The sequence below is a fragment of the Impatiens glandulifera genome, unplaced genomic scaffold (genome assembly GCF_907164915.1).
Source record: "Impatiens glandulifera unplaced genomic scaffold, dImpGla2.1, whole genome shotgun sequence".
NCBI classification, from domain to species: Eukaryota; Viridiplantae; Streptophyta; class Magnoliopsida; order Ericales; family Balsaminaceae; genus Impatiens; species Impatiens glandulifera.
Window position 1 is genome coordinate 1 of NW_025919812.1, and position 25,095 is coordinate 25,095.

At 33.2% G+C, this 25,095-nt stretch overlaps 28 non-coding genes across 28 annotated transcripts; all 28 read left to right on the forward strand.

Annotated features, from left to right (window-relative positions):
• Positions 1-313: 313 nt before the first annotated feature.
• LOC124918476 lies at positions 314-432 on the forward strand. The gene has a single exon (XR_007097394.1). It is a non-coding gene; the product is annotated as a 5S ribosomal RNA (ribosomal RNA).
• A 699-nt stretch (positions 433-1,131) lies between these two features.
• LOC124918487 lies at positions 1,132-1,250 on the forward strand. Its single transcript, XR_007097405.1, has one exon. It is a non-coding gene; the product is annotated as a 5S ribosomal RNA (ribosomal RNA).
• A 600-nt stretch (positions 1,251-1,850) lies between these two features.
• LOC124918499 lies at positions 1,851-1,969 on the forward strand. The gene has a single exon (XR_007097416.1). It is a non-coding gene; the product is annotated as a 5S ribosomal RNA (ribosomal RNA).
• Positions 1,970-2,671: 702 nt separating this feature from the next.
• LOC124918503 lies at positions 2,672-2,790 on the forward strand. The gene has a single exon (XR_007097420.1). It is a non-coding gene; the product is annotated as a 5S ribosomal RNA (ribosomal RNA).
• Positions 2,791-3,391: 601 nt separating this feature from the next.
• Positions 3,392-3,510, forward strand: LOC124918505. Its single transcript, XR_007097421.1, has one exon. It is a non-coding gene; the product is annotated as a 5S ribosomal RNA (ribosomal RNA).
• Positions 3,511-4,211: 701 nt separating this feature from the next.
• Positions 4,212-4,330, forward strand: LOC124918477. The gene has a single exon (XR_007097395.1). It is a non-coding gene; the product is annotated as a 5S ribosomal RNA (ribosomal RNA).
• A 571-nt stretch (positions 4,331-4,901) lies between these two features.
• Positions 4,902-5,020, forward strand: LOC124918478. The gene has a single exon (XR_007097396.1). It is a non-coding gene; the product is annotated as a 5S ribosomal RNA (ribosomal RNA).
• A 600-nt stretch (positions 5,021-5,620) lies between these two features.
• Positions 5,621-5,739, forward strand: LOC124918479. The gene has a single exon (XR_007097397.1). It is a non-coding gene; the product is annotated as a 5S ribosomal RNA (ribosomal RNA).
• Positions 5,740-6,437: 698 nt separating this feature from the next.
• Positions 6,438-6,556, forward strand: LOC124918480. Its single transcript, XR_007097398.1, has one exon. It is a non-coding gene; the product is annotated as a 5S ribosomal RNA (ribosomal RNA).
• A 599-nt stretch (positions 6,557-7,155) lies between these two features.
• Positions 7,156-7,274, forward strand: LOC124918481. Its single transcript, XR_007097399.1, has one exon. It is a non-coding gene; the product is annotated as a 5S ribosomal RNA (ribosomal RNA).
• A 598-nt stretch (positions 7,275-7,872) lies between these two features.
• LOC124918482 lies at positions 7,873-7,991 on the forward strand. Its single transcript, XR_007097400.1, has one exon. It is a non-coding gene; the product is annotated as a 5S ribosomal RNA (ribosomal RNA).
• Positions 7,992-8,592: 601 nt separating this feature from the next.
• LOC124918483 lies at positions 8,593-8,711 on the forward strand. Its single transcript, XR_007097401.1, has one exon. It is a non-coding gene; the product is annotated as a 5S ribosomal RNA (ribosomal RNA).
• A 596-nt stretch (positions 8,712-9,307) lies between these two features.
• LOC124918484 lies at positions 9,308-9,426 on the forward strand. The gene has a single exon (XR_007097402.1). It is a non-coding gene; the product is annotated as a 5S ribosomal RNA (ribosomal RNA).
• Positions 9,427-10,024: 598 nt separating this feature from the next.
• On the forward strand, positions 10,025-10,143 carry LOC124918485. Its single transcript, XR_007097403.1, has one exon. It is a non-coding gene; the product is annotated as a 5S ribosomal RNA (ribosomal RNA).
• Positions 10,144-10,743: 600 nt separating this feature from the next.
• LOC124918486 lies at positions 10,744-10,862 on the forward strand. Its single transcript, XR_007097404.1, has one exon. It is a non-coding gene; the product is annotated as a 5S ribosomal RNA (ribosomal RNA).
• A 601-nt stretch (positions 10,863-11,463) lies between these two features.
• LOC124918489 lies at positions 11,464-11,582 on the forward strand. The gene has a single exon (XR_007097406.1). It is a non-coding gene; the product is annotated as a 5S ribosomal RNA (ribosomal RNA).
• A 598-nt stretch (positions 11,583-12,180) lies between these two features.
• On the forward strand, positions 12,181-12,299 carry LOC124918490. Its single transcript, XR_007097407.1, has one exon. It is a non-coding gene; the product is annotated as a 5S ribosomal RNA (ribosomal RNA).
• Positions 12,300-12,897: 598 nt separating this feature from the next.
• LOC124918491 lies at positions 12,898-13,016 on the forward strand. The gene has a single exon (XR_007097408.1). It is a non-coding gene; the product is annotated as a 5S ribosomal RNA (ribosomal RNA).
• A 599-nt stretch (positions 13,017-13,615) lies between these two features.
• LOC124918500 lies at positions 13,616-13,734 on the forward strand. Its single transcript, XR_007097417.1, has one exon. It is a non-coding gene; the product is annotated as a 5S ribosomal RNA (ribosomal RNA).
• Positions 13,735-16,441: 2,707 nt separating this feature from the next.
• LOC124918493 lies at positions 16,442-16,560 on the forward strand. The gene has a single exon (XR_007097410.1). It is a non-coding gene; the product is annotated as a 5S ribosomal RNA (ribosomal RNA).
• Positions 16,561-17,157: 597 nt separating this feature from the next.
• Positions 17,158-17,276, forward strand: LOC124918501. Its single transcript, XR_007097418.1, has one exon. It is a non-coding gene; the product is annotated as a 5S ribosomal RNA (ribosomal RNA).
• Positions 17,277-17,659: 383 nt separating this feature from the next.
• LOC124918495 lies at positions 17,660-17,778 on the forward strand. The gene has a single exon (XR_007097412.1). It is a non-coding gene; the product is annotated as a 5S ribosomal RNA (ribosomal RNA).
• Positions 17,779-18,374: 596 nt separating this feature from the next.
• LOC124918497 lies at positions 18,375-18,493 on the forward strand. The gene has a single exon (XR_007097414.1). It is a non-coding gene; the product is annotated as a 5S ribosomal RNA (ribosomal RNA).
• A 615-nt stretch (positions 18,494-19,108) lies between these two features.
• On the forward strand, positions 19,109-19,227 carry LOC124918502. The gene has a single exon (XR_007097419.1). It is a non-coding gene; the product is annotated as a 5S ribosomal RNA (ribosomal RNA).
• Positions 19,228-21,955: 2,728 nt separating this feature from the next.
• On the forward strand, positions 21,956-22,074 carry LOC124918494. Its single transcript, XR_007097411.1, has one exon. It is a non-coding gene; the product is annotated as a 5S ribosomal RNA (ribosomal RNA).
• Positions 22,075-22,639: 565 nt separating this feature from the next.
• Positions 22,640-22,758, forward strand: LOC124918492. Its single transcript, XR_007097409.1, has one exon. It is a non-coding gene; the product is annotated as a 5S ribosomal RNA (ribosomal RNA).
• Positions 22,759-23,145: 387 nt separating this feature from the next.
• On the forward strand, positions 23,146-23,264 carry LOC124918496. Its single transcript, XR_007097413.1, has one exon. It is a non-coding gene; the product is annotated as a 5S ribosomal RNA (ribosomal RNA).
• Positions 23,265-23,859: 595 nt separating this feature from the next.
• Positions 23,860-23,978, forward strand: LOC124918498. The gene has a single exon (XR_007097415.1). It is a non-coding gene; the product is annotated as a 5S ribosomal RNA (ribosomal RNA).
• Positions 23,979-25,095: the final 1,117 nt, after the last annotated feature.

Here is a 25,095-nt window from a genome sequence, read left to right on the forward strand (position 1 = left end):
AAAAACACGTTAATTTCGAACATCTAATTGATTTTTGATGTTTTTTACGATAGAAAACAATAAAACACAAAATAAACGCGTGAAAACGTACGATTTTAAAAAAAACGCGTTAATTTCGAACATATTAATTGATTTTCGATGTGTTTCACGAAAAAAAAACAAAATATAAGCACGAAAACGGAACGTTTTGAAGAAACCGTGGTCGTAAACGGCCTTCGGCAGTTTAAAACTCGTCCATTTCGAATTTCGTGAAAAATTCATTTTTTAAATTAAATTGTGATGTATCAAATGAATAAATTGTTCATCATATGACGGGTGCGATCATACCAGCACTAATGCACCGGATCCCATCAGAACTCCGCAGTTAAGCGTGCTTGGGCGAGAGTAGTACTAGGATGGGTGACCCCCTGGGAAGTCCTCGTGTCGCACTCCTTTTTATATTTTTTTAAAAAACAACCCAATTAACGATTAAAATGGAGCAAATTGAATGGACGTTAATTTCACACTCACTTTTCATGTTTTTATAAAAAAAAACACAAAATAAAAGCTTGAAAACGAACGATTTAAGAAAACGTTAATTTCGTACTATTTGTTGGATTTTTGAGTTTTTTTATAAAACAACGTACAAAATATCATGAAAACGGATCGATTTAAAGTTTGTTCGATGTTTTGTACGAAAAAAACACAAAATAAACGCGTGAAAACGTACGATTTAAAAAAAAAACACGTTAATTTCGAACATCTAATTGATTTTTGATGTTTTTTACGATAGAAAACAATAAAACACAAAATAAACGCGTGAAAACGTACGATTTAAAAAAAACACGTTAATTTCGAACATCTAATTGATTTTTGATGTTTTTTACGATAGAAAACAATAAAACACAAAATAAACGCGTGAAAACGTACGATTTTAAAAAAAACGCGTTAATTTCGAACATATTAATTGATTTTCGATGTGTTTCACGAAAAAAAAACAAAATATAAGCACGAAAACGGAACGTTTTGAAGAAACCGTGGTCGTAAACGGCCTTCGGCAGTTTAAAACTCGTCCATTTCGAATTTCGTGAAAAATTCATTTTTTAAATTAAATTGTGATGTATCAAATGAATAAATTGTTCATCATATGACGGGTGCGATCATACCAGCACTAATGCACCGGATCCCATCAGAACTCCGCAGTTAAGCGTGCTTGGGCGAGAGTAGTACTAGGATGGGTGACCCCCTGGGAAGTCCTCGTGTCGCACTCCTTTTTATATTTTTTTAAAAAACAACCCAATTAACGATTAAAATGGAGCAAATTGAATGGACGTTAATTTCACACTCACTTTTCATGTTTTTATAAAAAAAAAACACAAAATAAAAGCTTGAAAACGAACGATTTAAGAAAACGTTAATTTCGTACTATTTGTTGGATTTTTGAGTTTTTTTATAAAACAACGTACAAAATATCATGAAAACGGATCGATTTAAAGTTTGTTCGATGTTTTGTACGAAAAAAAACACAAAATAAACGCGTGAAAACGTACGATTTAAAAAAAAACACGTTAATTTCGAACATCTAATTGATTTTTGATGTTTTTTACGATAGAAAACAATAAAACACAAAATAAACGCGTGAAAACGTACGATTTTAAAAAAAACGCGTTAATTTCGAACATATTAATTGATTTTCGATGTGTTTCACGAAAAAAAACAAAATATAAGCACGAAAACGGAACGTTTTGAAGAAACCGTGGTCGTAAACGGCCTTCGGCTGTTTAAAACTCGTCCATTTCGAATTTCGTGAAAAATTCATTTTTTAAATTAAATTGTGATGTATCAAATGAATAAATTGTTCATCATATGACGGGTGCGATCATACCAGCACTAATGCACCGGATCCCATCAGAACTCCGCAGTTAAGCGTGCTTGGGCGAGAGTAGTACTAGGATGGGTGACCCCCTGGGAAGTCCTCGTGTCGCACTCCTTTTTATATTTTTTTTAAAAAACAACCCAATTAACGATTAAAATGGAGCAAATTGAATGGACGTTAATTTCACACTCACTTTTCATGTTTTTATAAAAAAAAAACACAAAATAAAAGCGTGAAAACGAACGATTTAAGAAAACGTTAATTTCGTACTATTTGTTGGATTTTTGAGTTTTTTTATAAAACAACGTACAAAATATCATGAAAACGGATCGATTTAAAGTTTGTTCGATGTTTTGTACGAAAAAAAACACAAAATAAACGCGTGAAAACGTACGATTTAAAAAAAAAACACGTTAATTTCGAACATCTAATTGATTTTTGATGTTTTTTACGATAGAAAACAATAAAACACAAAATAAACGCGTGAAAACGTACGATTTAAAAAAAACACGTTAATTTCGAACATCTAATTGATTTTTGATGTTTTTTACGATAGAAAACAATAAAACACAAAATAAACGCGTGAAAACGTACGATTTTAAAAAAAACGCGTTAATTTCGAACATATTAATTGATTTTCGATGTGTTTCACGAAAAAAAAACAAAATATAAGCACGAAAACGGAACGTTTTGAAGAAACCGTGGTCGTAAACGGCCTTCGGCTGTTTAAAACTCGTCCATTTCGAATTTCGTGAAAAATTCATTTTTTAAATTAAATTGTGATGTATCAAATGAATAAATTGTTCATCATATGACGGGTGCGATCATACCAGCACTAATGCACCGGATCCCATCAGAACTCCGCAGTTAAGCGTGCTTGGGCGAGAGTAGTACTAGGATGGGTGACCCCCTGGGAAGTCCTCGTGTCGCACTCCTTTTTATATTTTTTTTAAAAAACAACCCAATTAACGATTAAAATGGAGCAAATTGAATGGACGTTAATTTCACACTCACTTTTCATGTTTTTATAAAAAAAAAACACAAAATAAAAGCGTGAAAACGAACGATTTAAGAAAACGTTAATTTCGTACTATTTGTTGGATTTTTGAGTTTTTTTATAAAACAACGTACAAAATATCATGAAAACGGATCGATTTAAAGTTTGTTCGATGTTTTGTACGAAAAAAAACACAAAATAAACGCGTGAAAACGTACGATTTAAAAAAAAACACGTTAATTTCGAACATCTAATTGATTTTGATGTTTTTTACGATAGAAAACAATAAAACACAAAATAAACGCGTGAAAACGTACGATTTTAAAAAAAACGCGTTAATTTCGAACATATTAATTGATTTTCGATGTGTTTCACGAAAAAAAAACAAAATATAAGCACGAAAACGGAACGTTTTGAAGAAACCGTGGTCGTAAACGGCCTTCGGCAGTTTAAAACTCGTCCATTTCGAATTTCGTGAAAAATTCATTTTTTAAATTAAATTGTGATGTATCAAATGAATAAATTGTTCATCATATGACGGGTGCGATCATACCAGCACTAATGCACCGGATCCCATCAGAACTCCGCAGTTAAGCGTGCTTGGGCGAGAGTAGTACTAGGATGGGTGACCCCCTGGGAAGTCCTCGTGTCGCACTCCTTTTTATATTTTTTTAAAAAACAACCCAATTAACGATTAAAATGGAGCAAATTGAATGGACGTTAATTTCACACTCACTTTTCATGTTTTTATAAAAAAAAAACACAAAATAAAAGCGTGAAAACGAACGATTTAAGAAAACGTTAATTTCGTACTATTTGTTGGATTTTTGAGTTTTTTTATAAAACAACGTACAAAATATCATGAAAACGGATCGATTTAAAGTTTGTTCGATGTTTTGTACGAAAAAAAACACAAAATAAACGCGTGAAAAACGTACGATTTAAAAAAAAACACGTTAATTTCGAACATCTAATTGATTTTTGATGTTTTTTACGATAGAAAACAATAAAACACAAAATAAACGCGTGAAAACGTACGATTTAAAAAAAAACACGTTAATTTCGAACATCTAATTGATTTTTGATGTTTTTTACGATAGAAAACAATAAAACACAAAATAAACGCGTGAAAACGTACGATTTTAAAAAAACGCGTTAATTTCGAACATATTAATTGATTTTCGATGTGTTTCACGAAAAAAAAACAAAATATAAGCACGAAAACGGAACGTTTTGAAGAAACCGTGGTCGTAAACGGCCTTCGGCAGTTTAAAACTCGTCCATTTCGAATTTCGTGAAAAATTCATTTTTTAAATTAAATTGTGATGTATCAAATGAATAAATTGTTCATCATATGACGGGTGCGATCATACCAGCACTAATGCACCGGATCCCATCAGAACTCCGCAGTTAAGCGTGCTTGGGCGAGAGTAGTACTAGGATGGGTGACCCCCTGGGAAGTCCTCGTGTCGCACTCCTTTTTATATTTTTTTAAAAAACAACCCAATTAACGATTAAAATGGAGCAAATTGAATGGACGTTAATTTCACACTCACTTTTCATGTTTTTATAAAAAAAAAACACAAAATAAAAGCGTGAAAACGAACGATTTAAGAAAACGTTAATTTCGTACTATTTGTTGGATTTTTGAGTTTTTTATAAAACAACGTACAAAATATCATGAAAACGGATCGATTTAAAGTTTGTTCGATGTTTTGTACGAAAAAAAACACAAAATAAACGCGTGAAAACGTACGATTTAAAAAAAAACACGTTAATTTCGAACATCTAATTGATTTTTGATGTTTTTTACGATAGAAAACAATAAAACACAAAATAAACGCGTTAATTTCGAACATATTAATTGATTTTCGATGTGTTTCACGAAAAAAAAACAAAATATAAGCACGAAAACGGAACGTTTTGAAGAAACCGTGGTCGTAAACGGCCTTCGGCTGTTTAAAACTCGTCCATTTCGAATTTCGTGAAAAATTCATTTTTTAAATTAAATTGTGATGTATCAAATGAATAAATTGTTCATCATATGACGGGTGCGATCATACCAGCACTAATGCACCGGATCCCATCAGAACTCCGCAGTTAAGCGTGCTTGGGCGAGAGTAGTACTAGGATGGGTGACCCCCTGGGAAGTCCTCGTGTCGCACTCCTTTTTATATTTTTTTTAAAAAACAACCCAATTAACGATTAAAATGGAGCAAATTGAATGGACGTTAATTTCACACTCACTTTTCATGTTTTTATAAAAAAAAACACAAAATAAAAGCTTGAAAACGAACGATTTAAGAAAACGTTAATTTCGTACTATTTGTTGGATTTTTGAGTTTTTTTATAAAACAACGTACAAAATATCATGAAAACGGATCGATTTAAAGTTTGTTCGATGTTTTGTACGAAAAAAACACAAAATAAACGCGTGAAAACGTACGATTTAAAAAAAAACACGTTAATTTCGAACATCTAATTGATTTTTGATGTTTTTTACGATAGAAAACAATAAAACACAAAATAAACGCGTGAAAACGTACGATTTTAAAAAAACGCGTTAATTTCGAACATATTAATTGATTTTCGATGTGTTTCACGAAAAAAAAACAAAATATAAGCACGAAAACGGAACGTTTTGAAGAAACCGTGGTCGTAAACGGCCTTCGGCCGTTTAAAACTCGTCCATTTCGAATTTCGTGAAAAATTCATTTTTTTAAATTAAATTGTGATGTATCAAATGAATAAATTGTTCATCATATGACGGGTGCGATCATACCAGCACTAATGCACCGGATCCCATCAGAACTCCGCAGTTAAGCGTGCTTGGGCGAGAGTAGTACTAGGATGGGTGACCCCCTGGGAAGTCCTCGTGTCGCACTCCTTTTTATATTTTTTTAAAAAACAACCCAATTAACGATTAAAATGGAGCAAATTGAATGGACGTTAATTTCACACTCACTTTTCATGTTTTTATAAAAAAAAACACAAAATAAAAGCTTGAAAACGAACGATTTAAGAAAACGTTAATTTCGTACTATTTGTTGGATTTTTGAGTTTTTTTATAAAACAACGTACAAAATATCATGAAAACGGATCGATTTAAAGTTTGTTCGATGTTTTGTACGAAAAAAACACAAAATAAACGCGTGAAAACGTACGATTTAAAAAAAAACACGTTAATTTCGAACATCTAATTGATTTTTGATGTTTTTTACGATAGAAAACAATAAAACACAAAATAAACGCGTGAAAACGTACGATTTAAAAAAAACACGTTAATTTCGAACATCTAATTGATTTTTGATGTTTTTTACGATAGAAAACAATAAAACACAAAATAAACGCGTGAAAACGTACGATTTTAAAAAAACGCGTTAATTTCGAACATATTAATTGATTTTCGATGTGTTTCACGAAAAAAAAAACAAAATATAAGCACGAAAACGGAACGTTTTGAAGAAACCGTGGTCGTAAACGGCCTTCGGCTGTTTAAAACTCGTCCATTTCGAATTTCGTGAAAAATTCATTTTTTAAATTAAATTGTGATGTATCAAATGAATAAATTGTTCATCATATGACGGGTGCGATCATACCAGCACTAATGCACCGGATCCCATCAGAACTCCGCAGTTAAGCGTGCTTGGGCGAGAGTAGTACTAGGATGGGTGACCCCCTGGGAAGTCCTCGTGTCGCACTCCTTTTTATATTTTTTTTAAAAAACAACCCAATTAACGATTAAAATGGAGCAAATTGAATGGACGTTAATTTCACACTCACTTTTCATGTTTTTATAAAAAAAAACACAAAATAAAAGCTTGAAAACGAACGATTTAAGAAAACGTTAATTTCGTACTATTTGTTGGATTTTTGAGTTTTTTTATAAAACAACGTACAAAATATCATGAAAACGGATCGATTTAAAGTTTGTTCGATGTTTTGTACGAAAAAAACACAAAATAAACGCGTGAAAACGTACGATTTAAAAAAAAACACGTTAATTTCGAACATCTAATTGATTTTTGATGTTTTTTACGATAGAAAACAATAAAACACAAAATAAACGCGTGAAAACGTACGATTTTAAAAAAAACGCGTTAATTTCGAACATATTAATTGATTTTCGATGTGTTTCACGAAAAAAAACAAAATATAAGCACGAAAACGGAACGTTTTGAAGAAACCGTGGTCGTAAACGGCCTTCGGCTGTTTAAAACTCGTCCATTTCGAATTTCGTGAAAAATTCATTTTTTAAATTAAATTGTGATGTATCAAATGAATAAATTGTTCATCATATGACGGGTGCGATCATACCAGCACTAATGCACCGGATCCCATCAGAACTCCGCAGTTAAGCGTGCTTGGGCGAGAGTAGTACTAGGATGGGTGACCCCCTGGGAAGTCCTCGTGTCGCACTCCTTTTTATATTTTTTTTAAAAAACAACCCAATTAACGATTAAAATGGAGCAAATTGAATGGACGTTAATTTCACACTCACTTTTCATGTTTTTATAAAAAAAAACACAAAATAAAAGCGTGAAAACGAACGATTTAAGAAAACGTTAATTTCGTACTATTTGTTGGATTTTTGAGTTTTTTTATAAAACAACGTACAAAATATCATGAAAACGGATCGATTTAAAGTTTGTTCGATGTTTTGTACGAAAAAAAACACAAAATAAACGCGTGAAAACGTACGATTTAAAAAAAACACGTTAATTTCGAACATCTAATTGATTTTTGATGTTTTTTACGATAGAAAACAATAAAACACAAAATAAACGCGTGAAAACGTACGATTTTAAAAAAACGCGTTAATTTCGAACATATTAATTGATTTTCGATGTGTTTCACGAAAAAAAACAAAATATAAGCACGAAAACGGAACGTTTTGAAGAAACCGTGGTCGTAAACGGCCTTCGGCTGTTTAAAACTCGTCCATTTCGAATTTCGTGAAAAATTCATTTTTTAAATTAAATTGTGATGTATCAAATGAATAAATTGTTCATCATATGACGGGTGCGATCATACCAGCACTAATGCACCGGATCCCATCAGAACTCCGCAGTTAAGCGTGCTTGGGCGAGAGTAGTACTAGGATGGGTGACCCCCTGGGAAGTCCTCGTGTCGCACTCCTTTTTATATTTTTTTTAAAAAACAACCCAATTAACGATTAAAATGGAGCAAATTGAATGGACGTTAATTTCACACTCACTTTTCATGTTTTTATAAAAAAAAACACAAAATAAAAGCGTGAAAACGAACGATTTAAGAAAACGTTAATTTCGTACTATTTGTTGGATTTTTGAGTTTTTTTATAAAACAACGTACAAAATATCATGAAAACGGATCGATTTAAAGTTTGTTCGATGTTTTGTACGAAAAAAAAACACAAAATAAACGCGTGAAAACGTACGATTTAAAAAAAAACACGTTAATTTCGAACATCTAATTGATTTTTGATGTTTTTTACGATAGAAAACAATAAAACACAAAATAAACGCGTGAAAACGTACGATTTTAAAAAAAACGCGTTAATTTCGAACATATTAATTGATTTTCGATGTGTTTCACGAAAAAAAAACAAAATATAAGCACGAAAACGGAACGTTTTGAAGAAACCGTGGTCGTAAACGGCCTTCGGCGTTTAAAACTCGTCCATTTCGAATTTCGTGAAAAATTCATTTTTTAAATTAAATTGTGATGTATCAAATGAATAAATTGTTCATCATATGACGGGTGCGATCATACCAGCACTAATGCACCGGATCCCATCAGAACTCCGCAGTTAAGCGTGCTTGGGCGAGAGTAGTACTAGGATGGGTGACCCCCTGGGAAGTCCTCGTGTCGCACTCCTTTTTATATTTTTTTAAAAAACAACCCAATTAACGATTAAAATGGAGCAAATTGAATGGACGTTAATTTCACACTCACTTTTCATGTTTTTATAAAAAAAAACACAAAATAAAAGCTTGAAAACGAACGATTTAAGAAAACGTTAATTTCGTACTATTTGTTGGATTTTTGAGTTTTTTTATAAAACAACGTACAAAATATCATGAAAACGGATCGATTTAAAGTTTGTTCGATGTTTTGTACGAAAAAAAACACAAAATAAACGCGTGAAAACGTACGATTTAAAAAAAACACGTTAATTTCGAACATCTAATTGATTTTTGATGTTTTTACGATAGAAAACAATAAAACACAAAATAAACGCGTGAAAACGTACGATTTTAAAAAAAACGCGTTAATTTCGAACATATTAATTGATTTTCGATGTGTTTCACGAAAAAAACAAAATATAAGCACGAAAACGGAACGTTTTGAAGAAACCGTGGTCGTAAACGGCCTTCGGCAGTTTAAAACTCGTCCATTTCGAATTTCGTGAAAAATTCATTTTTTAAATTAAATTGTGATGTATCAAATGAATAAATTGTTCATCATATGACGGGTGCGATCATACCAGCACTAATGCACCGGATCCCATCAGAACTCCGCAGTTAAGCGTGCTTGGGCGAGAGTAGTACTAGGATGGGTGACCCCCTGGGAAGTCCTCGTGTCGCACTCCTTTTTATATTTTTTTTAAAAAACAACCCAATTAACGATTAAAATGGAGCAAATTGAATGGACGTTAATTTCACACTCACTTTTCATGTTTTTATAAAAAAAAACACAAAATAAAAGCGTGAAAACGAACGATTTAAGAAAACGTTAATTTCGTACTATTTGTTGGATTTTTGAGTTTTTTTATAAAACAACGTACAAAATATCATGAAAACGGATCGATTTAAAGTTTGTTCGATGTTTTGTACGAAAAAAAACACAAAATAAACGCGTGAAAACGTACGATTTAAAAAAAAACACGTTAATTTCGAACATCTAATTGATTTTTGATGTTTTTTACGATAGAAAACAATAAAACACAAAATAAACGCGTGAAAACGTACGATTTTAAAAAAACGCGTTAATTTCGAACATATTAATTGATTTTCGATGTGTTTCACGAAAAAAAACAAAATATAAGCACGAAAACGGAACGTTTTGAAGAAACCGTGGTCGTAAACGGCCTTCGGCGTTTAAAACTCGTCCATTTCGAATTTCGTGAAAAATTCATTTTTTAAATTAAATTGTGATGTATCAAATGAATAAATTGTTCATCATATGACGGGTGCGATCATACCAGCACTAATGCACCGGATCCCATCAGAACTCCGCAGTTAAGCGTGCTTGGGCGAGAGTAGTACTAGGATGGGTGACCCCCTGGGAAGTCCTCGTGTCGCACTCCTTTTTATATTTTTTTTAAAAAACAACCCAATTAACGATTAAAATGGAGCAAATTGAATGGACGTTAATTTCACACTCACTTTTCATGTTTTTATAAAAAAAAAACACAAAATAAAAGCTTGAAAACGAACGATTTAAGAAAACGTTAATTTCGTACTATTTGTTGGATTTTTGAGTTTTTTTATAAAACAACGTACAAAATATCATGAAAACGGATCGATTTAAAGTTTGTTCGATGTTTTGTACGAAAAAAAACACAAAATAAACGCGTGAAAACGTACGATTTAAAAAAAAACACGTTAATTTCGAACATCAAATTGATTTTTGATGTTTTTTACGATAGAAAACAATAAAAACAAAATAAACGCGTGAAAACGTACGATTTTAAAAAAACGCGTTAATTTCGAACATATTAATTGATTTTCGATGTGTTTCACGAAAAAAAAACAAAATATAAGCACGAAAACGGAACGTTTTGAAGAAACCGTGGTCGTAAACGGCCTTCGGCAGTTTAAAACTCGTCCATTTCGAATTTCGTGAAAAATTCATTTTTTAAATTAAATTGTGATGTATCAAATGAATAAATTGTTCATCATATGACGGGTGCGATCATACCAGCACTAATGCACCGGATCCCATCAGAACTCCGCAGTTAAGCGTGCTTGGGCGAGAGTAGTACTAGGATGGGTGACCCCCTGGGAAGTCCTCGTGTCGCACTCCTTTTTATATTTTTTTTAAAAAACAACCCAATTAACGATTAAAATGGAGCAAATTGAATGGACGTTAATTTCACACTCACTTTTCATGTTTTTATAAAAAAAAAACACAAAATAAAAGCGTGAAAACGAACGATTTAAGAAAACGTTAATTTCGTACTATTTGTTGGATTTTGAGTTTTTTTATAAAACAACGTACAAAATATCATGAAAAACGGATCGATTTAAAGTTTGTTCGATGTTTTGTACGAAAAAAAACACAAAATAAACGCGTGAAAACGTACGATTTAAAAAAAAACACGTTAATTTCGAACATCTAATTGATTTTTGATGTTTTTTACGATAGAAAACAATAAAACACAAAATAAACGCGTGAAAACGTACGATTTTAAAAAAACGCGTTAATTTCGAACATATTAATTGATTTTCGATGTGTTTCACGAAAAAAAAACAAAATATAAGCACGAAAACGGAACGTTTTGAAGAAACCGTGGTCGTAAACGGCCTTCGGCAGTTTAAAACTCGTCCATTTCGAATTTCGTGAAAAATTCATTTTTTAAATTAAATTGTGATGTATCAAATGAATAAATTGTTCATCATATGACGGGTGCGATCATACCAGCACTAATGCACCGGATCCCATCAGAACTCCGCAGTTAAGCGTGCTTGGGCGAGAGTAGTACTAGGATGGGTGACCCCCTGGGAAGTCCTCGTGTCGCACTCCTTTTTATATTTTTTTTAAAAAACAACCCAATTAACGATTAAATGGAGCAAATTGAATGGACGTTAATTTCACACTCACTTTTCATGTTTTATAAAAAAAAAACACAAAATAAAAGCGTGAAAACGAACGATTTAAGAAAACGTTAATTTCGTACTATTTGTTGGATTTTTGAGTTTTTTTATAAAACAACGTACAAAATATCATGAAAACGGATCGATTTAAAGTTTGTTCGATGTTTTGTACGAAAAAAAACACAAAATAAACGCGTGAAAACGTACGATTTAAAAAAAAACACGTTAATTTCGAACATCTAATTGATTTTTGATGTTTTTTACGATAGAAAACAATAAAACACAAAATAAACGCGTGAAAACGTACGATTTTAAAAAAACGCGTTAATTTCGAACATATTAATTGATTTTCGATGTGTTTCACGAAAAAAAACAAAATATAAGCACGAAAACGGAACGTTTTGAAGAAACCGTGGTCGTAAACGGCCTTCGGCTGTTTAAAACTCGTCCATTTCGAATTTCGTGAAAAATTCATTTTTTAAATTAAATTGTGATGTATCAAATGAATAAATTGTTCATCATATGACGGGTGCGATCATACCAGCACTAATGCACCGGATCCCATCAGAACTCCGCAGTTAAGCGTGCTTGGGCGAGAGTAGTACTAGGATGGGTGACCCCCTGGGAAGTCCTCGTGTCGCACTCCTTTTTATATTTTTTTTAAAAAACAACCCAATTAACGATTAAAATGGAGCAAATTGAATGGACGTTAATTTCACACTCACTTTTCATGTTTTTATAAAAAAAAACACAAAATAAAAGCGTGAAAACGAACGATTTAAGAAAACGTTAATTTCGTACTATTTGTTGGATTTTTGAGTTTTTTTATAAAACAACGTACAAAATATCATGAAAACGGATCGATTTAAAGTTTGTTCGATGTTTTGTACGAAAAAAAACACAAAATAAACGCGTGAAAACGTACGATTTAAAAAAAACACGTTAATTTCGAACATCTAATTGATTTTTGATGTTTTTTACGATAGAAAACAATAAAACACAAAATAAACGCGTGAAAACGTACGATTTTAAAAAAAACGCGTTAATTTCGAACATATTAATTGATTTTCGATGTGTTTCACGAAAAAAAACAAAATATAAGCACGAAAACGGAACGTTTTGAAGAAACCGTGGTCGTAAACGGCCTTCGGCGTTTAAAACTCGTCCATTTCGAATTTCGTGAAAAATTCATTTTTTAAATTAAATTGTGATGTATCAAATGAATAAATTGTTCATCATATGACGGGTGCGATCATACCAGCACTAATGCACCGGATCCCATCAGAACTCCGCAGTTAAGCGTGCTTGGGCGAGAGTAGTACTAGGATGGGTGACCCCCTGGGAAGTCCTCGTGTCGCACTCCTTTTTATATTTTTTTTAAAAAACAACCCAATTAACGATTAAAATGGAGCAAATTGAATGGACGTTAATTTCACACTCACTTTTCATGTTTTTATAAAAAAAAACACAAAATAAAAGCGTGAAAACGAACGATTTAAGAAAACGTTAATTTCGTACTATTTGTTGGATTTTTGAGTTTTTTTATAAAACAACGTACAAAATATCATGAAAACGGATCGATTTAAAGTTTGTTCGATGTTTTGTACGAAAAAAACACAAAATAAACGCGTGAAAACGTACGATTTAAAAAAAAACACGTTAATTTCGAACATCTAATTGATTTTTGATGTTTTTTACGATAGAAAACAATAAAACACAAAATAAACGCGTGAAAACGTATGATTTAAAAAAAACACGTTATTGTTGAACATTTTAATTGATTTTTGATGTTTTTTACGAAAAAATACAAAATAAAAGTGTAAAAACGGAACGATTTGAAGAAACCGTGGCTGTAAACGACTTTCGGCTGTTTAAAACTCGTCTATTTCGATTTTCGTGAAAATTTTATTTTTTTAAATTAAATTGTGATGTATCAAATGAATGAATTGTTCATCATATGACTGGTGCAATCATACCAGCACTAATACACCGGATCCCATCAGAACTCCGTATTTAAGCGTGCTTGGGCGAGAGTAGTACTAGGATATGTGACCCCTTGGGAAGTCCTCGTGTCGCACTCTGTTGGGTCAAATTATTTTGACTAATTGTTGAAATAATTTATCCCCTGATATTTTGATGATGAAATAATGTATAAGTTTTGATACAGGTGTATTAAGACAAACATGTCTTTAGACTTGGTTCTAATGAGGGTCATTAGACCGATTTTGATCTCCATTCGCATTAAGTTAGACGCAAGTCTAATGAAATTAGACGCTCATTTTAACTCAACGGAGTTATACGGGGGCATTCTAATAGATGTGTAAAGAATTAGACGGGTAGTCTAATGAATACACGGGATTAGACGTGGGTCTAATGGAATTAGACGCTCAATTTAAGTCAACGGAGTTAGACGGGGGCATTCTAATAGACGTGTAAAGAATTAGACGGGTAGTCTAATGAATACACAGAATTAGACGTGAGTCTAATGGAATTAAACGTGCAGTCTAACTCATCGGAGTTAGACGTGTAAGTCTAATAGACGTGTAAAGAATTAGACGGGTAGTCTAATGAATACACGGAATTAGACGTACAGTCTAACTCATCGGAGTTAGACGTATAAGTCTAATAGACGTGTAAAGAATTAGACGGGTAGTCTAATGAATACACGGAATTAGACTTGGGTCTAATAGAATTAGACGTACAGTCTAACTCATCGGAGTTAGACATGTAAAGAATTAGACGAGTAGTCTAATGAATACACAGAATTAGACGTGAGTCTAATGGAATTAGACGTACAGTCTAACTCATCGAAGTTAGATGTGTAAGTCTAATAGACGTAAAGAATTAGATGGATGGTGTAATGAATACGCGGAATTAGACGTGGTAGTCTAACTCAGTAGTGTTAGACGTACCCTTCTAATGGTTATTATAATTAGACGAATTGTCTAATTATTGAAAGTTAGACGTGGGTCTAACTCCTTCAGATAAGTCTGAAGTAGAACTGGAATTAGACGTGGTAGTCTAACTCACTGGAGTTAGACGTACCCGTCTAATGGTTATTATAATTAGACGGATTGTCTAATTATTGAAAGTTAGACGTGGGTCTAACTCCTTCAGATAAGTCTGAAGTAGAACCGGAATTAGACGTGGTAGTTTAACTCAGTGGAATTAGACGTACCCGTCTAATGGTTATTGATATTAGACGCGAGTCTAATTATATTAGACCAGTCGGTCTAATATATGTTTTTCATCAGAAGGAGTTGACTTATTTCACTATACTGATTCGTCTAACTGAAATACGTCTAACGCTCTGATTCAAGCAGTACGCTTGAATCTAGCACTTCTCCTACCCAAGTGTTATACCTGTACCCTACTCCTGCTCCACCTTCCTGTGAAGATTAGTATAACAGCTATATGCATCCAATCATGGAATGCCACGTAAGAGAATTTTTCTCACATTACCCGTTTTTGCAGGTACATCCCTGATGGAATATTCGGCGCACTACTAGTTCGGTACGGCCACGGTCCTTGTGCTCAGAACCTGCTGTGTACAATGGAGGCTTTCCAATAGAAGAGCGCCACGTATCATTTTTGAAAATTCGACCGTTAGCTTCTGATCAGTATTTAACCAATCCTTAGAGCAACGGACGAAGTACCTTGCCTGACACGAAACCTTACGTACAAGCGTACTTATTTTGCAGAGAGACTACTCAATCATCTTGCTTACTGAACTCATTGTTGAAGCTTCTTTCTGATTGTACTGTGTGTGAATCGAGAGAGAGAGCTAGAATCAAAACACCATTAGCTGAGTGATATTCTTCATCTTCTTGTAATTGAATAGAAAGTGTTTTGTTCAATAGTGAGCTAAGTGTGTGTATAAACTGTATTTGATTCTCATCATATAGTGAATCATTCCGGTAGTTGGAAGAAGGGGTGACATAGGAGAGTTTCTCCGAACATCCATAAACAAACTGTTGTGTTCTTCATTTTCTGTCATCTTTTCATATTTCTTCTTGTGCTTCAAACCCAAGTAAACAATTTCTCCTTGAATCCGTTTCAAGTGTTTACACAAGTTTGCGTAGAATAGAAAGCGAATTAAATCCCTAACATGATTTCTTTCAAACCGTTTTTCATAAGCCTTCATCCTTAGCCAGACCCCCGTCTCTAACGATAAAGCCGATCCTATCACACTCCTTTTTATATTTTTAAAAAAAAAACCCAATTAATGATTAAAATGGATCAAATTGAATAAACGTTAATTTCATACTCACTTTCATGTTTTATAAAAAAACACAAAATAAAAGCGTGAAAACGAACGATTTAAGAAAAACGTTAATTTCGTACTATTTGTTGGATTTTTGTGTTTTTATATAAACCAGCGTACAAAATATCATGAAAACGGATCGATTTGATGATTTTTCGATGTTTTGTATGAAAAAACACAACATAAACAGTTAAAACGTACGATTTAAAAAAAACACATTAATTTCGAACATTTTAATTTATTTTTGATGTTTTTTACGAAACAAAACAAAATAAAACACAAAATAAACGCGTGAAAACGTACGATTTAAAAACATACGTTAATTTCGAAAATCATAATTGATTTTTAATGTTTTTTACGAAAAATAAACAAAATAAAAGCGTGAAAACGGAACGATTTGAAGAAACTGTGGTTGTAAACGGCTTTTGGCTGTTTGAAACTCGTCCATTTCAAATTTCGTGAAAAAATTATTTTTTTAAATTAAATTGTGATGTATCAAATAAATAAATTAATCATCATATGACGGGTGCGATCATACCAGCACTAATGCACTGGATCCCATCAGAACTCCGCAGTTAAGCGTTCTTGGGCGAGAGTAGTACTAGGATGGGTGACCCCCTAGGAAGTCCTCGTGTCGCACTCCTTTTAATGTTTTTTTTGAAAAACAACCCAATTAACGATTAAAATGGACCAAATTGAATAAATGTTGATTTCACACTCACTTTTCCTGTTTTATAAAAAAATACGAAATAAAAGCGTGAAAACGAACGATTTAAGAAAAACGTTAATTTCGTACTATCTGTTGGATTTTTTTGTTTTTATATAAACAATGTACAGAATATCATGAAAACGGATTGATTTGAAGATTTTTCGATGTTTTGTACGAAAAAACACAAAATAAACGCGTGAAAATGTATGATTTTAAAAAACATGTTAATTTAGAACATTCTAATTGATTTTTGATGTTTTTTACGTAAAAAACAAAATAAAACACAAAATAAACGCGTGTAAACGTATGATTTAAAAAAAACACGTTATTGTCGAACATTTTAATTGATTTTTGATGTTTTTTACGAAAAAAAAACCAAAATAAAAGTGTAAAAACAGAACGATTTGAAGAAACTGTGGTCATAAACGACTTTCGGCTGTTTAAAACTCGTCTATTTCGAATTTCGTGAAAAAATTATTTTTTTAAATTAAATTGTGATGTATCAAATGAATAAATTGTTCGTCATATGACTGGTGCAATCATACCAGCACTAATTCACCGGATCCCATTAGAACTCCGCATTTAAGCGTGCTTGGTCGAGAGTAGTACTAGGATGGGTGACTCCCTGGGAAGTCCTCGTGTCGCTCTCCTTTTTATATTTTTTTTAAAAACAACCCAAGTAACGATTAAAATGGACCAAATTGAATAAATGTTAATTTCACACTCACTTTTCATGTTTTTATAAAAAAAAACACAAAATAAAAGCGTGAAAACGAACGATTTAAGAAAAACGTTAATTTCGTACTATCTGTTGGATTTTTGTATTTTTATATAAAACAACTTACAAAATATCATAAAAACGGATCGATTTGAAGATTTTTTAGTTTTTCTCAAACCGTTTTCTAAACCGGCCAAATAAAGTAATGTTATTTTGAAACCGGCCAATGATTAAAGGGTTTTGAATATTTATTTTAAATAATCAAAAAAGGAGAAATTGTGATGTATCAAATGAATGAATTGTTCATTATATGACTGGTGCAATCATACCAGCACTAATACACCAGATCCCATCAGAACTCCGCAGTTAAGCGTGCTTGGGCGAGAGTAGTACTAGGATAGGTGACCCCTTGGGAAGTCCTCGTGTCGTACTCCTTTTTATATATTTAAAAAAAAAACCCAATTAATGATTAAAATGGATCAAATTGAATAAACGTTAATTTCACGCTCACTTTTCATGTTTTATAAAAAACACAAAATAAAAGCGTGAAAACGAACGATTTAAGAAAAACGTTAATTTCGTACTATTTGTTGGATTTTTGTGTTTTTATATAAACCAGCGTACAGAATATCATGAAAACGGATCGATTTGATGATTTTTCGATGTTTTGTACGAAAAAACACAACATAAACACGTTAAAACGTACGATTTAAAAAAAACACATTAATTTCGAACATTTTAATTTATTTTTGATGTTTTTTACTAAACAAAACAAAATAAAACACAAAATAAACGCGTGAAAACGTACGATTTTAAAAAAATACGTTAATTTCGAAAATTTTAATTGATTTTTAATGTTTTTTACGAAAAATGAACAAAATAAAAGCGTGAAAACGGAACGATTTGAAGAAACCGTGGTTGTAAACGGCTTTCGGCTGTTTGAAACTCGTCCATTTAAAATTTCGTGAAAAATTTATTTTTTTAAATTAAATTGTGATGTATCAAATGAATAAATTGTTCATCATATGACGGGTGCGATCATACCAGCACTAATGCATTGGATCCCATCAAAACTCCCCAGTTAAGCGTTCTTGGGCGTGAGTAGTATTAGGATGGGTGACCCCCTGGGAAGTCCTCGTGTCGCACTCTTTTTTATATTTTTTTTGAAAAATAACCCAATTAACGATTAAAATGGACCAAATTGAATAAATGTTGATTTCACACTCACCTTTCCTGTTTTATAAAAAAATACGAAATAAAAGCGTGAAAACGAACGATTTAAGAAAAACGTTAATTTCGTACTATCTGTTGGATTTTTGTGTGTTAGGATCGGGGACGCCCTTGGAGGACCGGGTATGTTTTCCGGTTTTAGTAAGGGTGGCCTCTTACACAACACACAACTTGGTGATAGTCCGGTTAGAGACTAAAACCTTTCTCAGCACTGCACAGCCTGTCACAGACTCTTGAACCGGGTTCAAGGGCGGAAATGTCTGTTTCAGTTTGAAGCAACCTTTGCGACTTTAGATGAGTTTTAAGAAGGAATCGATTTAATGGAGGTGAATGACCGGTTTTAGAAAAGCGATTAGCTTGCGGTTTAAGTTTAGAAAGAGGAAATGAAAGTGTAAAAACGGAACGATTTGAAGAAACCGTGGCTGTAAACGACTTTCGGCTGTTTAAAACTCGTCTATTTCGATTTTCGTGAAAATTTTATTTTTTTAAATTAAATTGTGATGTATCAAATGAATGAATTGTTCATCATATGACTGGTGCAATCATACCAGCATTAATACACCGGATCCCATCAGAACTCCGTATTTAAGCGTGCTTGGGCGAGAGTAGTACTAGGATATGTGACCCCTTGGGAAGTCCTCGTGTCGCACTCTGTTGGGTCAAATTATTTTGACTAAGTGTTGAAATAATTTATCCCCTGATATTTTGATGATGAAATAATGTATAAGTTTTGATACAGGTGTATTAAGACAAACATGTCTTTAGACTTGGTTCTAATGAGGGTCATTAGACCGATTTTGATCTCCATTCGCATTAAGTTAGACGCAAGTCTAATGAAATTAGACGCAAGTCTAATGAAATTAGACGCTCATTTTAACTCAACGGAGTTATACGGGGGCATTCTAATAGATGTGTAAAGAATTAGACGGGTAGTCTAATGAATACACGGGATTAGACGTGGGTCTAATGGAATTAGACGCTCAATTTAACTCAACGGAGTTAGACGGGGGCATTCTAATAGACGTGTAAAGAATTAGACGGGTAGTCTAATGAATACACAGAATTAGACGTGAGTCTAATGGAATTAAACGTGCAGTCTAACTCATCGGAGTTAGACGTGTAAGTCTAATAGACGTGTAAAGAATTAGACGGGTAGTCTAATGAATACACGGAATTAGACGTACAGTCTAACTCATCGGAGTTAGACGTATAAGTCTAATAGACGTGTAAAGAATTAGACGGGTAGTCTAATGAATACACGGAATTAGACGTGGGTCTAATGGAATTAGACGTACAGTCTAACTCATCGGAGTTAGACATGTAAAGAATTAGACGAGTAGTCTAATGAATACACAGAATTAGACGTGAGTCTAATGGAATTAGACGTACAGTCTAACTCATCGAAGTTAGACGTGTAAGTCTAATAGACGTAAAGAATTAGATGGATGGTGTAATGAATACGCGGAATTAGACGTGGTAGTCTAACTCAGTAGTGTTAGACGTACCCTTCTAATGGTTATTATAATTAGACGAATTGTCTAATTATTGAAAGTTAGACGTGGGTCTAACTCCTTCAGATAAGTCTGAAGTAGAACTGGAATTAGACGTGGTAGTCTAACTCACTGGAGTTAGACGTACCCGTCTAATGGTTATTATAATTAGACGGATTGTCTAATTATTGAAAGTTAGACGTGGGTCTAACTCCTTCAGATAAGTCTGAAGTAGAACCGGAATTAGACGTGGTAGTTTAACTCAGTGGAATTAGACGTACCCGTCTAATGGTTATTGATATTAGACGCGAGTCTAATTATATTAGACCAGTCGGTCTAATATATGTTTTTCATCAGAAGGAGTTGACTTATTTCACTATACTGATTCGTCTAACTAAAATACGTCTAACGCTCTGATTCAAGCAGTACGCTTGAATCTAGCACTTCTCCTACCCAAGTGTTATACCTGTACCCTACTCCTGCTCCACCTTCCTGTGAAGATTAGTATAACAGCTATATGCATCCAATCATGGAATGCCACGTAAGAGAATTTTTCTCACATTACCCGTTTTTGCAGTACATCCCTGATGGAATATTCGGCGCACTACTAGTTCGGTACGGCCACGGTCCTTGTGCTCAGAACCTGCTGTGTACAATGGAGGCTTTCCAATAGAAGAGCGCCACGTATCATTTTTGAAAATTCGACCGTTAGCTTCTGATCAGTATTTAACCAATCCTTAGAGCAACGGACGAAGTACCTTGCCTGACACGAAACCTTACGTACAAGCGTACTTATTTTGCAGAGAGACTACTCAATCATCTTGCTTACTGAACTCATTGTTGAAGCTTCTTTCTGATTGTACTGTGTGTGAATCGAGAGAGAGAGCTAGAATCAAAACACCATTAGCTGAGTGATATTCTTCATCTTCTTGTAATTGAATAGAAAGTGTTTTGTTCAATAGTGAGCTAAGTGTGTGTGTAAACTGTATTTGATTCTCATCATATAGTGAATCATTCCGGTAGTTGGAAGAAGGGGTGACATAGGAGAGTTTCTCCGAACATCCATAAACAAACTGTTGTGTTCTTCATTTTCTGTCATCTTTTCATATTTCTTCTTGTGCTTCAAACCCAAGTAAACAATTTCTCCTTGAATCCGTTTCAAGTGTTTACACAAGTTTGCGTAGAATAGAAAGCGAATTAAATCCCTAACATGATTTCTTTCAAACCGTTTTTCATAAGCCTTCATCCTTAGCCAGACCCCCGTCTCTAACGATAAAGCCGATCCTATCACACTCCTTTTTATATTTTTAAAAAAAAAACCCCAATTAATGATTAAAATGGATCAAATTGAATAAACGTTAATTTCATACTCACTTTCATGTTTTATAAAAAAACACAAAATAAAAGCGTGAAAACGAACGATTTAAGAAAAACGTTAATTTCGTACTATTTGTTGGATTTTTGTGTTTTTATATAAACCAGCGTACAAAATATCATGAAAACGGATCGATTTGATGATTTTTCGATGTTTTGTATGAAAAAACACAACATAAACAGTTAAAACGTACGATTTAAAAAAAACACATTAATTTCGAACATTTTAATTTATTTTTGATGTTTTTTACGAAACAAAACAAAATAAAACACAAAATAAACGCGTGAAAACGTACGATTTAAAAACATACGTTAATTTCGAAAATCATAATTGATTTATAATGTTTTTTACGAAAAATAAACAAAATAAAAGCGTGAAAACGGAACGATTTGAAGAAACTGTGGTTGTAAACGGCTTTTGGCTGTTTGAAACTCGTCCATTTCAAATTTCGTGAAAAAATTATTTTTTTAAATTAAATTGTGATGTATCAAATAAATAAATTAATCATCATATGACGGGTGCGATCATACCAGCACTAATGCACTGGATCCCATCAGAACTCCGCAGTTAAGCGTTCTTGGGCGAGAGTAGTACTAGGATGGGTGACCCCCTAGGAAGTCCTCGTGTCGCACTCCTTTTAATGTTTTTTTTGAAAAACAACCCAATTAACGATTAAAATGGACCAAATTGAATAAATGTTGATTTCACACTCACTTTTCCTGTTTTATAAAAAAAATACGAAATAAAAGCGTGAAAACGAACGATTTAAGAAAAACGTTAATTTCGTACTATCTGTTGGATTTTTTTGTTTTTATATAAACAATGTACAGAATATCATGAAAACGGATTGATTTGAAGATTTTTCGATGTTTTGTACGAAAAAACACAAAATAAACGCGTGAAAATGTATGATTTTAAAAAACATGTTAATTTCGAACATCTAATTGATTTTTGATGTTTTTTACGATAGAAAACAATAAAACAAAAAATAAACGCGTTAATTTCGAACATATTAATTGATTTTCGATGTTTTTCACGAAAAAAAACAAAATATAAGCACGAAAACGGAACGTTTTGAAGAAACCGTGGTCGTAAACGGCCTTCGGCTGTTTAAAACTCGTCCATTTCGAATTTCGTGAAAAATTCATTTTTTAAATTAAATTGTGATGTATCAAATGAATAAATTGTTCATCATATGACGGGTGCGATCATACCAGCACTAATGCACCGGATCCCATCAGAACTCCGCAGTTAAGCGTGCTTGGGCGAGAGTAGTACTAGGATGGGTGACCCCCTGGGAAGTCCTCGTGTCGCACTCCTTTTTATATTTTTTTTAAAAAACAACCCAATTAACGATTAAAATGGAGCAAATTGAATGGACGTTAATTTCACACTCACTTTTCATGTTTTTATAAAAAAAAAACACAAAATAAAAGCGTGAAAACGAACGATTTTAAAAAAACACGTTAATTTCGTACTATCTGTTGGATTTTTGTATTTTTATATAAAACAACTTACAAAATATCATAAAAACGGATCGATTTGAAGATTTTTTAGTTTTTCTCAAACCGTTTTCTAAACCGGCCAAATAAAGTAATGTTATTTTGAAACCGGCCAATGATTAAAGGGTTTTGAATATTTATTTTAAATAATCAAAAAAGGAGAAATTGTGATGTATCAAATGAATGAATTGTTCATTATATGACTGGTGCAATCATACCAGCACTAATACACCAGATCCCATCAGAACTCCGCAGTTAAGCGTGCTTGGGCGAGAGTAGTACTAGGATAGGTGACCCCTTGGGAAGTCCTCGTGTCGTACTCCTTTTTATATATTTAAAAAAAAAACCCAATTAATGATTAAAATGGATCAAATTGAATAAACGTTAATTTCACGCTCACTTTTCATGTTTTATAAAAAACACAAAATAAAAGCGTGAAAACGAACGATTTAAGAAAAACGTTAATTTCGTACTATTTGTTGGATTTTTGTGTTTTTATATAAACCAGCGTACAGAATATCATGAAAACGGATCGATTTGATGATTTTTCGATGTTTTGTACGAAAAAACACAACATAAACACGTTAAAACGTACGATTTAAAAAAAACACATTAATTTCGAACATTTTAATTTATTTTTGATGTTTTTTACTAAACAAAACAAAATAAAACACAAAATAAACGCGTGAAAACGTACGATTTAAAAAAAATACGTTAATTTCGAAAATTTTAATTGATTTTTAATGTTTTTTACGAAAAATGAACAAAATAAAAGCGTGAAAACGGAACGATTTGAAGAAACCGTGGTTGTAAACGGCTTTCGGCTGTTTGAAACTCGTCCATTTAAAATTTCGTGAAAAATTTATTTTTTAAATTAAATTGTGATGTATCAAATGAATAAATTGTTCATCATATGACGGGTGCGATCATACCAGCACTAATGCATTGGATCCCATCAAAACTCCCCAGTTAAGCGTTCTTGGGCGTGAGTAGTATTAGGATGGGTGACCCCCTGGGAAGTCCTCGTGTCGCACTCTTTTTTATATTTTTTTTGAAAAATAACCCAATTAACGATTAAAATGGACCAAATTGAATAAATGTTGATTTCACACTCACCTTTCCTGTTTTATAAAAAAATACGAAATAAAAGCGTGAAAACGAACGATTTAAGAAAAACGTTAATTTCGTACTATCTGTTGGATTTTTGTGTGTTAGGATCGGGGACGCCCTTGGAGGACCGGGTATGTTTTCCGGTTTTAGTAAGGGTGGCCTCTTACACAACACACAACTTGGTGATAGTCCGGTTAGAGACTAAAACCTTTCTCAGCACTGCACAGCCTGTCACAGACTCTTGAACCGGGTTCAAGGGCGGAAATGTCTGTTTCAGGTTGAAGCAACCTTTGCGACTTTAGATGAGTTTTAAGAAGGAATCGATTTAATGGAGGTGAATGACCGGTTTTAGAAAAGCGATTAGCTTGCGGTTTAAGTTTAGAAAGAGGAAATGAAAGCAGAAGAAAGAACACGAGGCAAGGAATTTGTTTATGGATGTTCGGAGCAAACCCTCCTACGTCACCCCTTCTTCTCAGGTTATGAGAAGGATCTCCACTAACTCTTTAGAGTTACAACGACACTTCCGGTCGAGCCCAACTTCGCTACTCGCCGGTTACACCAAACTCACGCTTTGATGTAATACAACACAACACAATAATCACACACAAGGATTTCGGTTTGACTATATCGGTTATAGACTACAAGACTTTATCTCTCTAGAATTGAATGCTTTATAACTTTCACAATTTCAACTACTCGTATTCACAACTTGCTGCTTGCATTGAATTCGCATTGAATGAAGACGATTGATCTTCCTTTTATAGTTGAAAGTATCCAACGGTTACTTTCTTCTCTCTCTTGCGGATTGGTTGATCATTAGCACGCCTATTTGCAGAAGGGTTGCTTGCACGTTTCAACTTCCTCAACACCTGGCATTCATGCAGGTGACTCTGAGCATATGATGACATAGGCGGTTTTCAGATTTATACACGTGTTTAACATCCGCCTCCGGTTGTCAGCATCAGATCAACAAAGCATCATTGCTTTCTTCGCATGCTTCTGATCGGATCCGATCTTCTTTTATTCTTTCAAGACACGTTTCCT